Genomic DNA, 13000 nt, shown 5'->3' with positions numbered 1-13000 from the left:
GTACATAACGGGGATGCTCCCGAGTAAGCCGCGGTGATTTTAGACGTCACCACTTTTGTCACGCTAGGGTTGGCAATGGAAATTTCGATCCAAGTATATATCATGACGTCATAAAGCAGATTGCAAAGGCCTGCTATCTAGGAAGCGTTGATTTGACAAACACACGCACTCTCTCTCTCTTCTTGGTACTTACCAGGCTATAAGAAGCTGTCAGGCTTCGCGTCGCCAGCACAGCGGCGGCAGCGGTGGAGGAACGGTTGCGGAAGTTTTTTCCTTCGTGCAGCACTAGCGTGAGTATTGAAATGCCTGAACTTTCCGTACTTTCTCGTAATTTGTTCTGTTCGGTCCAGTCACAGAATCTTAGGAACTACAGTACATGTGCAGGTGCCCACAAATTAACTCGGATCGCCAGACCGGCGGCCGCTCGTCGGCGAAGCACACCCGCGGAAAAATAGAGCCTTGGTGTGCGCGTGCGCGGCATCCCTAGCAAGCAAACCTCGCTCCCTAGTGCATCTAGATAGGCGTTGCCTTGCGCCAAAAAGCTTCCGGTTTGACCCTCTTAGCGCTGCGACAGCACATCTGGGGGGAAGGGGCTGTAGGCTACAGCGTGCTCGCGGGCTATGCAGCGTAATATCTAAACGCACGCGTAATCCTTGGGTATTCTCGTCGAAATCTGCATTCATTCTAAGAGATGGTGATGCTTTCTGGATAGCTTGCATGGATGGAATCCATGAGCGTTTATAACTTTTAATTATACCTAATGGCTTGCATATCTGAGTCAATTATTTCGCCTAAATAAACTATGAATTCATAGCTTATCTTTCATGTGAGCGAGCGCCCCGGCTCGCCTATAATAGCACTGTATAGCGCACTTTTCAACCGGATTATCGTGTTGCGCGATGTGTTTTAGTCCTTGTGCAATTATATACCGAGCCGCATTTACTACTTGATAATAAGAACAGAACTTTGACTTTGACAGAACACGACGGCTCCTTCAACAAGGATGACTGCGTGTACTAATATAAGTTTTCAAAATGACATCAAATGGCGTATTCCAACAAGCCAATTTCATGCACAGGAATTTTATGCATGCAGTACTATAATAAAGGTCTCCAATGCTTCGCAGTCACAATGAACGTAGTATATATATTGTGCGCTATTTATTTAAGAAATCTGGCCGCTTCGCTGCAGTTTTAGTAGGGAGTACATTTGTTCGCGTGTCTGCGTTGGTTGGCGCGAACATGCAATTTTTCGTTCAGTGTGGTGATACGTTGCTAATCAACGGGGTGTTCAGCTGTGCGAGTTGAATGTCTAACAAAAAAAAAACGGTCATTGGGGTCTTATATTGACTGCTAAGACGACTTTGACGGCGAAAGCTGTAATGTGTAGACGTCACTTCATTTGCGATTGTTTGCTTATGTAGGTTAATTAATTGAATAACTACTACTTGTTCGTAATTCAGTTTATTGTTTTCTTACTTGATGTTACGGAGTCTTTGATTGATCCTAATCAGTATGTAACTGCTCTTTGAAACTCTTCATTAGTCTCAATTTGGCGTGACCAGTCCTAACACGGAGCCTCGAGTTGATGTTAAGTAGTCTCTGTTACTGCTCGCAACCCTTAATTACTTTTAATTTATCATAATTATTCTTGGTTACTTAGTAATTAACTTTAGCACGCTTTAATAAAGGTGTCGTATGATGTCCGTGTTCTGCTCTTGTTAATTACCCTAACTACATTTAATAAGATGTTGGGACTCTTTAATTACTCTTAATTACTTTTAGCTACTGGGTGCTTAATTCACTTTTACAGGCTTTATTGAACGGTAGAAGTGTAGTATGCCGCTTTCTGATTTTTGCTACCGCAAGTGTTGTCCACGATGGTCACATTCCGCGACTAATGAGCCAGTTAAGCGTTTCGCTTTAAAAGGCGCCGATGCCCCGTAACGCGCACGCACAGCGTATGCTCCATCGCGTGCACACGCGCGCACACAGCGTTTTAGAGACCCCCTGCGACAACGCCAAAAGGCACCCACCGATATTCCTTTGGAGCAAGGCTTTAGATGCACTGGGGAGCGAGGCTAGCTTGCTAGGGAGACGGCGCATGCGCAGACCCTGGCACTACTTTTTCACCGGCGCGCGCTCCGCCGGCGAAAGGCCACCGGTCCGGCGTTCCGAGTTATTTTGTGGGCACCTGTACGCTATAATTTCAAGTCAGCTTCCCGCCACGCAAAACTGGAGATTATACTGCCGATTATTCTGCTACAGTACAGCAGGTCGTCTGCATCGAGGTTTAGGTTGCATGAAACGCAGACCATGTGCGCTGCACAAACGCCCGACACAGCGACGTGCCTTAGATATTTATTACTAAGTTCACCAGTCTGTTTATCCGTTAAGGGTAGCTGCTTCCGTTTGTGCTAGTAGCGGTCCTGTGAATCACCTCTCAGCTTGGCATCGCCCGACAATATGGCGCGGTACTCCTGCCAGAAATTTAGTGGCTGACCAATTTATTCGGTGGTGGTCACGGGGTTGCGGTAATGGCGCATTGCGAAAACCACCGTGTACAATGCCTTCGGCGCACGTCAAGCACATGTCTCATATTAACTGCATACCTTTTAAGTAAGATTTCGGGAGGTGGGACACAATCATTCGCTGTATTTTACTATGACGCCAGCACGAACCAGCTCGTTGACCATTTGCCGTCTGTACGCTTACTAGCCAACTAAGTTCGCGACTGTGCCGCCGTCCCATTGTTCAGCAATATAGGGACGCTCTGACGTCGCTCTTGTCATGCTTGTTTGAAATTTTCGCCTTTATTAGCGCTTCTAATCCATTTTATTTGTCCGTATGTGTAGGGCCATATCTTCTGCGTGCTCCTGGAGACCCTGGTGGACGGTTCCAAGGAGTGATGGCCAACGCACCTGTTTGTCCTTGAAATCGGCACTGCACCGACATTGTCCAATACCAGGAGCAGTACCTTCTGGGCAAAACGTGCCGGGCCCTTGAAGGAATCGACGATTGCGCTGCCGCAGGGCATGGAATCAAAAGACCGGACGCAGCCCAGTGGCCCAGAGTGCGGTTCGACAAGGTGGACCATGCGGGCACAGGCGATCACTCCGGGCATGAACGGTAGGAAACATGAATCGCACACCGAAACCTGCATCCCTGAACAAACTCTGGGTTCTATAACACATTTAGAAAATGGAACCGCCCTGCCACAACGAACGCTCGCCGACAAGGGTGCACCTTCGACTAACGGCGCACCGATGCCCTGGGAAACTTGCGACCAAAAATACACGAGCTGTAGGATGACGATGCAGCCGCCACTGGTAGTCAGCGTAGAAGAGCCTGAGACGACCGGCGACGATTCAAGCAGCGATGAAATAGACTGGCAGTGGGCTCACTTACCGCGCCAACGCGCTGATCCTGGTATCAGCAGCGAACTGAAGCCTAAACGTGCCGTTGGACCGGACATTGAAGCTCGAATATTGGATGTTTGGACAGCCCCAAACGGCTTTTGCATGGCGCTACTGCAGGTTTTGTTGGTCGTATTTGTGTCGGTTCTCTTAATGAAGTTACTTTCAATATTACTGAGTTACAGCCGTAGAGAGGGTACCACCTAACACTGCCATCTCTTGAGCCGTCAAATGTTTTGTTGTCACTGTGCACGCCTGCCCCTCGCGTTGCCGGCAGAGTCCCTAATCAAAATCTGCGCATGAGGTATAAGGTGGGCCTTCGTTTCGAGTACCATGTGTTTTGACGAACTGTCGCATCAAAACCGTGCCATAGAAACTACGCCGTCAAGTAGCCGACGCATCACACCTGTGTGTTATCTTTAAGGCCTTGCTTACGACAGCGCCTGGCGCCGCATGTCGGTGTACCAATATCTCCACGTGCGTAGTATTTGACAAGCAATTTTAGTTTTTTTTTCATATTTTATTCGATTTTAGAAGTGTGCGTGGCAGGCTCCCTTGTGGTAATTTCGCAACGTATGCAATCTGTGACCACCGTGTATTCGCATCCGATTCTAGCTATGTTTTTCGGGTGTCTTCAGCTTACATGATTTGGTGCACATGCTGTAATCAATGGGCTTCCTTTGCTTGTTGAAGTCCTCCTAGAAAGTGACAATAAAATATGCGATATATCTATCTTTTTTTTTTTCATCATGCTTCATTTGCAATTGGTCACAAACATTTTATTGCAAACGTATTTGATGCTTGACTGCGCCGACTGTGCAAGACGATGACCGGCCATACTTTGGCATTCATTCTGCTACGAAACCAAAATTTTTGGAGCTCTGTCTCACTTCTGGCTTCTCAAAAGCGATGAACCGCCTTGTTGGTGACAACTGCTGACGTTGTATTAGTAAGCTGCCCAACAACTCGCGAGCACTCCACCTATAAGCACCGCCTTGCACACGTTAGGCAAACCTGATGTCTTAATGATAAAAATACTTTATTACTGTTAAATGCAAACTGCATCGTACAAGGAAACCAGGGTAAAAAGCCATGAAGCTTGACGGGGCCCTGGCATCCTAAACAGTAGGACTATTGGCAACAGGGGGCAGCAACGGTATGCAAATTTGTACGTAGTATAAATATAAACATACTATAATAATATAAAAAGATCTAAATATAAAAATGACAATGTACACATAGTTTAGTCATGTATTGGTGATTAGGAAAAAATAGATTATAAAGAAACGGAATAAATGCACCTGAAAGAACCAGGCACAATACGTGTTTGTGGGGTGTTAGATGAAGATATAGACATATCATAACTTAAACACTAATGTACGCTATTGACAGAAATGCCGACTCGGGTTACTGAGTTTAAATGCATGAATGTCTATGTCGCTTGTTTGTTCAATTTTATTTCATATGGCTTTGAGTTTCTATTTTAGCATTTGTGTACCGTAATTAGTGCGACATCTGTCGACATTCTCGATTGCCAGGTTACGTATAATGACACGTGTTGTTATTTAATCTTTTTCTCGGACAACATTTCAAAGGTCATCGCTCAGCGCAAGACGCGCCTGCATGATTCGGAACATCCTCGAACGTTATCGTTCTTTCTATCTGCTGTGTATGTTCTCGCCGAGCTTTGTGTAATCTGATTGCATGCGCGACGCGAACAGTGTTGTATTTTCTGGAAGGCATGCGAGCACCAGCGATTACGCTGGAACCTTCGAGGAGTCACTTGTAAAAGCCGGCGCGCTTGATCAGCAGATTATATTTTCGTCGATCGCCGCTATGCCTGTGCACTGAATGTCGCTTGCTTATAGGGGGCACGAGTTCGCCCACTGAAGAGTTAGTTTTGCGATATTCACCGTCTCTACTACGTGACAGTATTGAATAAGTGGGTGAATTCTTTTTCAGGCCAGCTAAGCTAATTAAGGCGTTTGTTTTATTGAATATACCTATTCTATACGAGCAGCAAAGCCTGTACATATGCAGAGAGTCCGCACAAACAATGTTATTGTGGTTAAAGGGCGCTTGAGTTTGAGCGAGGAATGGGACTTATGTTAGGAACAGCTCGTTTTTTCTGTTCTGATGTAGTTGTTGCCCATACGAGTGCAGCATAGTTTAAGGCAGACGAAAACAATGAATGATATAGTAACATATTAACCTGACAAGGAAAAGTATAGCAGTATACCGGCGTAATAGGCCAGTGGTACGTGATGACGTCTCCATGACGAAGCTGACATGTTTTTCCAAAGTCATATTTTCTCCAAAGTCATATTTTCAGAGAAATAAACGCCTGGTGTCTTGATACGGGGAACAATCTCGACTGCGGTGCCATTAAGACCGCATTACGTAGATGGAAAATGACGGCTTTGATCTAAGAGGCATTGAGCGTTAAATTATTTTTCGAGGCCCATTCATGGATCGACTTTAGTGCCACGTTTGCTTGACTTGTGCACTGTTTTGGATCACAGATTTGTGATTTGTGGTAGGAATTATAGACGGCACAAAAACTTGTTACTAGCACCCGTAACGGCATCGCTTGCAGTGGAATATGTGCAACGAGTAGAAGTGGGTCTTCCCTGTGTTGGCCACTTCCAGTTAATGCGAAAGCATTATTATGCCCGATTACACGAAAATCCGTCCCGTCAGCGTCTGCGTGACCGAAAGATGGTACCAAGAATGGCCGACGCTGCAGAGAATAAAAACAGGTCAGAAAATGTTCAGGTTGGCGTCACATTTCTCAGGGAGCTTCATGTAAACAAAGCAAATTAATGGCTTCGAAAAGAAAACTTCGTACGTTTCGGTTTCGGTCGGAAGCGTACGTTCGTACGCTTCCCCGACACCACGGTGGCTCCATGGTTTTGGCTGACTAAAGGTGTGGCTTAGTGCTTGCGGGCTAGCACACGTCAGGTTGCAGACATCTGGCTGACTAAAGGTGTGGCTTATTGCGTGCGTCATTGGCCACGTGACATCGCAGACCATGGGGAGGAAGTGGCGCCACGTCATGAGTCTATAAAATTGGCGATTTCATGACGTTTCGAGGTCTACAAACGCTATAATGCTTTCGCATCCCCGCACATACGGAGTCTTAAGTGTCTCTGCCGAATTTTTTTGTTGTTGCCCAAATGCATGGAGGAAGCAAAAATATAGGAGGGAGCATTACGTCACGCAGCCAGCCTTGGCAAGCGAACGCTTCGTGTAGCCAGCAGTGGTGGCTCAACACGGAGAATCGAGATTTGCCGAGACGATTGGTTACCGGTAGTTTTTATTCGGTGCGCGCTCGGCCGTCAACTGCTTATATGCAGGAAGGAAAAACATTTTTCCTTGTGTAGTTTTTTATTCCTTGATTTTATTTTCTTTATCTAAAGAGTTTGAAATGGTTTCGCATGAGTATTGAAAGAACATTTAGCAGTTTCGCCCGAGCGACAGCAAATTAGTAGAGAACTATTCGGAGTAGACAGACAGACAGACATGAACTTTATTTGGTCCTGAGGAACTACGTGTGGACCCCCTGTGGGAAGTCCGTAGTAGTCGCTGGCCGCGTCCACGTAGGGGCAGGAAGACCGTGGTCCTCCGCCCTTTCGCAGGCCCTCGGGACAGCCTGGAGTTGGTCTGAGAGCACGCTGCTCTTAAGGGCATTGTCCCAGTCCGCTTCTTTGTTTAACGGTGCGTTACGTAACGCAGGGCATTGCCAGAGCATGTGAGCCAATGTACAGAAATGCACACCACAATCTGGACAGTGTGGTTCTATATTTGAGGCGATGCGACTTAGAAAGCCCCTCGAAGGAAAGGACCCCGTTTGGAGCATTCTAAAAGTCGACGATTGAGACCTGCTAAGCTTAGGATGAGGTAGTGGAAAACTCCTCCGCTCTAACTGGTAGTGAGAAACTATTTCGTGGAATGTAAGTAATGGGTCGCTGTGCTTAATTTCGTCCGGCCCCCCAAAAGCTTCCATACCGCCGCGGCGGGTAAGATCTCGCGCACGGTTATGAGCAAGCTCATTGGGGTTTGGGAGATTTATAAAAATATTCGGACCCATGTGGGCTGGAAACCACGTAATGGAATGAAAACCAGTAACCACCCTATTTCTGAGGATGGCCGCAGCCTCTCGGGAGATGGAACCCGATGCAAAGGCACGTATGGCCGCACGAGAGTCTGTGTATATATTGGGACGCACAGGGTCCCTCATTGCCAAAGCTATGGCTATCTGTTCTGCTACATCGATGGAGATATGACGGACAGAAGCCGCGTTGATGAGTGTACCGTTCGTATCAACTACTGCCGAAACAAAGTTGCTGGTCTGTCCATATTGGGCCGCATCTACGAATGCTGCCAAGCTTGGGCTATCTGCGACTGTTTTTAAAATAGCCCGGGCGCGAGCCTTGCGTCGCCCAACGTTATACTGTGGGTGAACATTCCTAGGAAAAGGACTAACAGCGAATGATGCCCGGATTGCTTCCGAGAGTGATTCCTCGTAGTCGTTAAATAAGCTTGGAGCTAAGTTGACTGAGTCTAGTAAACGTCTTCCGGCTTTGGATGTAGATAGCCTGACAATTTGTGCTGTTCTTTGGGCCTCTATCACCTCCGAGACGGTATTATGCATGCCCAGCTGCATAAGCTTCTTTGTACTAGTGGTGACTGGTAATCCCAGTACTCTTTTAATGCTCTTGCGCATGAGCGTGTCTATTTTGTTCCTACTGTCGTAGTCCAATTTAGTGCAGATGCCACATAAATGATGTGACTCATCAAGAACGCGTGATATATCCTGAGAAGATTGTCCTCTCCGAGTCCCCTTTTTCTATTCGAGACTCTAGAGATGAGCCGGAGCATACTCTCCGTTTTGGAGGTGATGTGGGCAATTGTCTTTGCATTACAGCCTCTGGCGTCCAGTAACAGCCCCAGTATCCTGATCGAGTTGACTCGAGGAATAGCCTGACCATCCTTCGTGTGTAAGGCAATAGGTATCAGTTCCATCGGAACCAAACCCCTAACGCCCTGTCTCGCCGGCCTGTACAGCAATAACTCAGACTTGGTAGGTGAGAGGCTGAGCCCTGTTTCGGTTAAGAATTCTTCCGTTACATTTAGTGCTTCTTGTAGCGCCTGTTCAACGTCCGCGTCTGATCCACCAGGAAACCAAATCGTAATGTCGTCTGCGTATAAAGCATGGCCAATGTTTTGCATGGAGGATAGGCACTCCGAAAGTCCCGTCATGGCAATATTAAATAAGAGAGGGGAGATTACTGCCCCTTGCGGGGTCCCTCTTGCCCCCAACTCAAACTCAACAGATTTAATTTGCCCAATTTTGATGGTAGCAACTCTATCCTTAAGAAAGGATCTAACATATGTGTGGAATCTCCGTCCCAAATTTAGCTCCGAGACCGCCTCAAGTATGAATCTATGTGAGATGTTGTCAAATGCTTTAGCCGGATCCAGGGCGAGTATTCGCCTAATATCTCTAGTCCTGTGGTCGATAATTTGGCGTTTGATGAGAAGCATCACATCTTGTGTGGAGAGTGCGGGTCTGAAGCCTACCATATTGTAGGTAAATATTTCCCGGCACTCGATATACTTTGAAATCCTATTGTGAATAGCGTGTTCTGCAACCTTACCCGCACAAGAGGTGAGCGAGATCAGGGGCAGGTTTTCCGGAGCTAGAGGTTTCCCTGGCTTAGGTATGAGGACCACCGAAGCAGTCTTCCAGGACTCAGGAACCGTGCCCGATTCCCATATCCTGTTGATTTCTTCCGTCAACTTCGTGATAGACTTATCATCCAGGTTGCGAAGGAGGCGGTTGGAAAAACCATCCGGCCCGGGGGCCGAGCGGCCATTAAGGTTATGTAATACCTCTCTGATCTCAGCCTCTGTAAAGGGGACGTCCAGCTCCCCCACCTCTTCCCCCCGGTAGCTGGGATAGTCCCGATGACCAGCTGGACCCATCGGGAGATATCGATTAGCCAGTTCCATGATGAGGGCCGTCTCTGAACCTCCCTTCTCTTTGTGCTTCCGCACTATCCTATCAATTGCAAGCCTTTGGTTACTTTTTGCTTGTGAGTCGTCAAGCAAATGTTTAAGGAGGTTTCACTTTCCTCCCGTGCGCATTCGCCCATCCACCGCCGAGCAAATCTCACTCCATTGTTGCTTAGCTAGTTCTGCGCAGTACTCTTCAATCTCTCTATTGAGTTCCGCTATTTTCTTCCGGAGTCTGCGGTTGAGTCTGTGTTTTCCAACGTGCCTGAATGGAGCTTTTGGCATCCAGAACATGCGCCAAATGCGAATCCATTCTGGGGACCTCAACCTCCGTGCTGACCACCTTAGTAGCCTGCTCGGAATCTTTCTTTAGTCTTTCAAATAAATCACTTAGGCTACTGTATTCTTCGGTGTCCTCTTTTCTGATTTTACGGAAAACATCCCAATCAGTGACTCGAAACTCCCTGGGAGGCGCGGCTTTGACCTTGGCAGAGATGGTTATGACAAAGTGATCACTACCCAAGCTCTCCTGAAGGTTTTGCCACGCCACCTCGGTTATGTTCTTAACGAATGTCAAGTCCGGTGTCGTATCCCGCGCTACGGACGTCCCCATTCTTGTGGGGAACCGTGGGTCCGTGATTAATTCCAGGGCGCAATTGTCCGCCGCTCGAACGAGAGCAATTCCTTTCGTGGTTTGCCTTGTATAACCCCATACAGTGTGCGGTGCATTAAAATCTCCAGCCACGATTAACGGGGAACCTCTAGCTAAAGAAGATGCTTTAGCTAAGGTGGAGTGAAAAGTCTGTCTCTGCTGTGATGGTGGGCTGTATACATTTAGTATGTAGACGCTCTGCTTAAGCCAGCTATTAGGTATGATTTCTACTAGAAGTGCTTCAACCCTGGATCTGCCTAGTTGCATTCCATGCTCCTGGAAAGAGCATTTCTTACTGACTAGTGTGGCTATCCCTCGTTTGTTTTCATCCCGCCCCGCAACGGCTCGATAGCCCGCGAAGGACGGAGATTCACACAAAGTTTCCTGTAATAATAATACGTGCGGTTTGACCTCCTGTGATTTAATATACTGTTGTAGTGGAGCCTTGCGCCTTTGGAAACTTGCGCAATTCCACTGCCAAACTACCAATTCATTAGTATTCCCCGCCATGGTGCCTATATTACATTAGGAGCTCCCTAGGGGCGCTACTACCATCCGTGCCCGACATGGTCTGTACTGAACCCTGGTTCGTGGCGTTTGGTGTACCCACGATCGCTAGTTTTGTTTCGACCACCCCCATTCTCAGGTTGAGCATGCTAATACTCTTCATAAGCTGCTTCATTGACTTCTAGATATTCTCAAGAATTTCATGACTAGATTCGGTGTCCATAGAATCGGACTCGTCCTGAGGTGGGGCCTTGCGTTTGGTCTTGTTAGCCTGTGACCCTTGCTCCTGGGTGGAAGGCTTCTGAACACTAACATTTTGTTGGGCGTTTGCCTTTCGAAAAGCTTCGAAGTCGGCCCTCATTTGCTGTATTTCCGCCTTTAGACGAGCATTTTCTTGTAAGAGAAAAGCGACCTTCGGGTCCTCCCTTTGCTCTGGCAATGCTACCTGCGTTACCTTTTTGGGTGTCGTTGTCTGTGGCTTGACTCGATCCGCCCAGGTAGGCTCCTCCTGGATCCGCACCTGGGAGTTGGAGCACCCCCTGGAACGGGAGCGCCTCCTGGAGAGACTGCGTCGACGAGCAGCTGGTGTGACGGAGCGCCCCTGTCTTGGCGCGCTTGACACGCTGGAATTACGTGATCGGCTCTCCAGAGCCACCTGTGTCTTCTTGGCGCGCCTTCGGCGCCGCCGCCTCCTTTGTCTGACAATGTATGGCACTTGGAAACGCTCCTTACATTTTTGGTCCGCTGTAGGATGCTGTCCACTGCACAATGAGCATTTGGGATGCACTGATGTCCCTCCACGGGAGATGTTGTTCCGCAGCTTCGGCACACCGTCTTGTTTGGGTTAGGGCAAACATCCGCTCTATGGCCGAGGCCTCCACACCCGTAACAAACATCCGTTTGCCGTTTGAATAACGTGCAGCGAAACATTCTGGTGCCACACAACACGTAGTTTCGCACTTTCATGCCATCGAACAGCACGATAACCGTGGTAGTGGTCTTGATTCTTCGAGCCTCCAGGGCCCCAGGGTTTCGGTGATTAACGATCATCGTTTCGAGTTGTGCATCGTTGATATCGGCGTCGACTCCTCGTATGACTACCTTGCACGTGCTGTCCGGGGCGGCTATGTAAGCCGACACCTTGTACGTTCCTTCGCTCAGCCGAACTTGTTTAATCCCTACGTAGGCATCTGCGTTCTTCTTGTGCGGTCGTGCAAACCACAAAGATATTCTGAGCTGTGTTGGGGCAGATGACATCGCCCTCCGTTTCCGCCGGAGCCAAGGCTGCCGCCATAGCCAGGGCTTGCGCGAAGCGTATCTGACTGACCTTTGTTACATTCCGGCCATCCCTCGGTCTGATGATGATGCGTATAGTGTCCCTCGGGAGTCGAGGAAGCCTTGAAGCGGCCGCGAGGCGTTTCGCTACGCCCTGCGGAGTGGTGGTGCGGCTGTTGTCCCTCCCGCCAAAACGTGCTGCACTGCCCGACGAGGTGGAGGCCTCAAGTCGAGTCTTGTTGTTGTTTCTTCTTAACGCCGTGGTCCATCCTGGACGATTCGCTTCTTCGTGGGTGATGTCCACCCCTTCAACCATCTCTACTTCGGGCACCCCGCCCCACTTCACCGGGGTTAGGCCTGGGCCTAACCGCGTCGCCTCGCCGTGGTCGAAAGATCACAAACTCACAAAATGGTGAAAAGTCCACCTACCGATAAAATTCCGATATCGGTAGGTTCCTTGCGACCTGCTGCGTCGATAAATACACAGTTGTCGTGGTTCCTATTCGGAAATCCAATCGAAAACATTGATGAAAGCAGGAGCCGATGAATCCACGTCCGCACTACTCGGCGCCTTCTTCTTCTTCCTTCGGAGTAGGGATAGTAGTTTTATCGGCTGCATAAACTTGGACACATTTGTACTAACTGAATTAACAAGCGTGGTGTCAGCGCGCACAAGCAAACAAGAATAGATCACACCGAATGACCGAAGACTACGACTGTCAAAACGCTGGCAGCAAGCGCAGCCGCCGCAGCGGGCGAATTGTTCGCGCGGTCAATCGCTTCAACGGAAACTGAGCGGCGAATGCACAGCGCATACAGAGGTCAGAGCCGTGTAGAGATAAGAGACGGTGCGGGCGACCGCCAGCGCCGGGAAAAGTGCAGAGGAGTTGTGCAGAGGAGAAGTTGTTGGCAGAGGAGAAGCTATCCCTCCTATCTTTCTCCTTCCTCCATGCCCACATGACACTCGGGGTGCGTGCGTGCTAGCGAGTTGGGCTAGTCGCATGCTTAAGTTCGCGGGCATGTTCGTTGCCTTTATGTGCATGAAAACTTGTCCTTGTCATGGTAGCCGCTAATAAAGATATTTTTTGTATATTGGTATGAATTTACTAAGGTCAAATTAGTTAATAGTAAAC

The 13000-nt window shown here is 48.3% G+C and overlaps 1 long non-coding RNA gene across 1 annotated transcript in view; it reads left to right on the top strand.

Moving 5' to 3' along the window:
* Positions 1-209: 209 nt before the first annotated feature.
* Positions 210-13000, top strand: part of LOC125943921 (uncharacterized) — a 25502-nt gene continuing 12711 nt past the window's right edge. Inside the window, exons 1-2 of the long non-coding RNA XR_007465991.1 lie at positions 210-290; positions 2855-3087. This is a non-coding gene — a long non-coding RNA (uncharacterized LOC125943921). The remainder of the gene's footprint in view (positions 291-2854; positions 3088-13000) is intronic.

The sequence above is a fragment of the Dermacentor silvarum genome, chromosome 3 (assembly GCF_013339745.2).
Source record: "Dermacentor silvarum isolate Dsil-2018 chromosome 3, BIME_Dsil_1.4, whole genome shotgun sequence".
Classification (NCBI taxonomy): Eukaryota; Metazoa; Arthropoda; class Arachnida; order Ixodida; family Ixodidae; genus Dermacentor; species Dermacentor silvarum.
The sequence above is the reverse complement of the archived record's forward strand: the minus strand, read 5'-3'. Positions and strand labels throughout refer to the sequence as shown.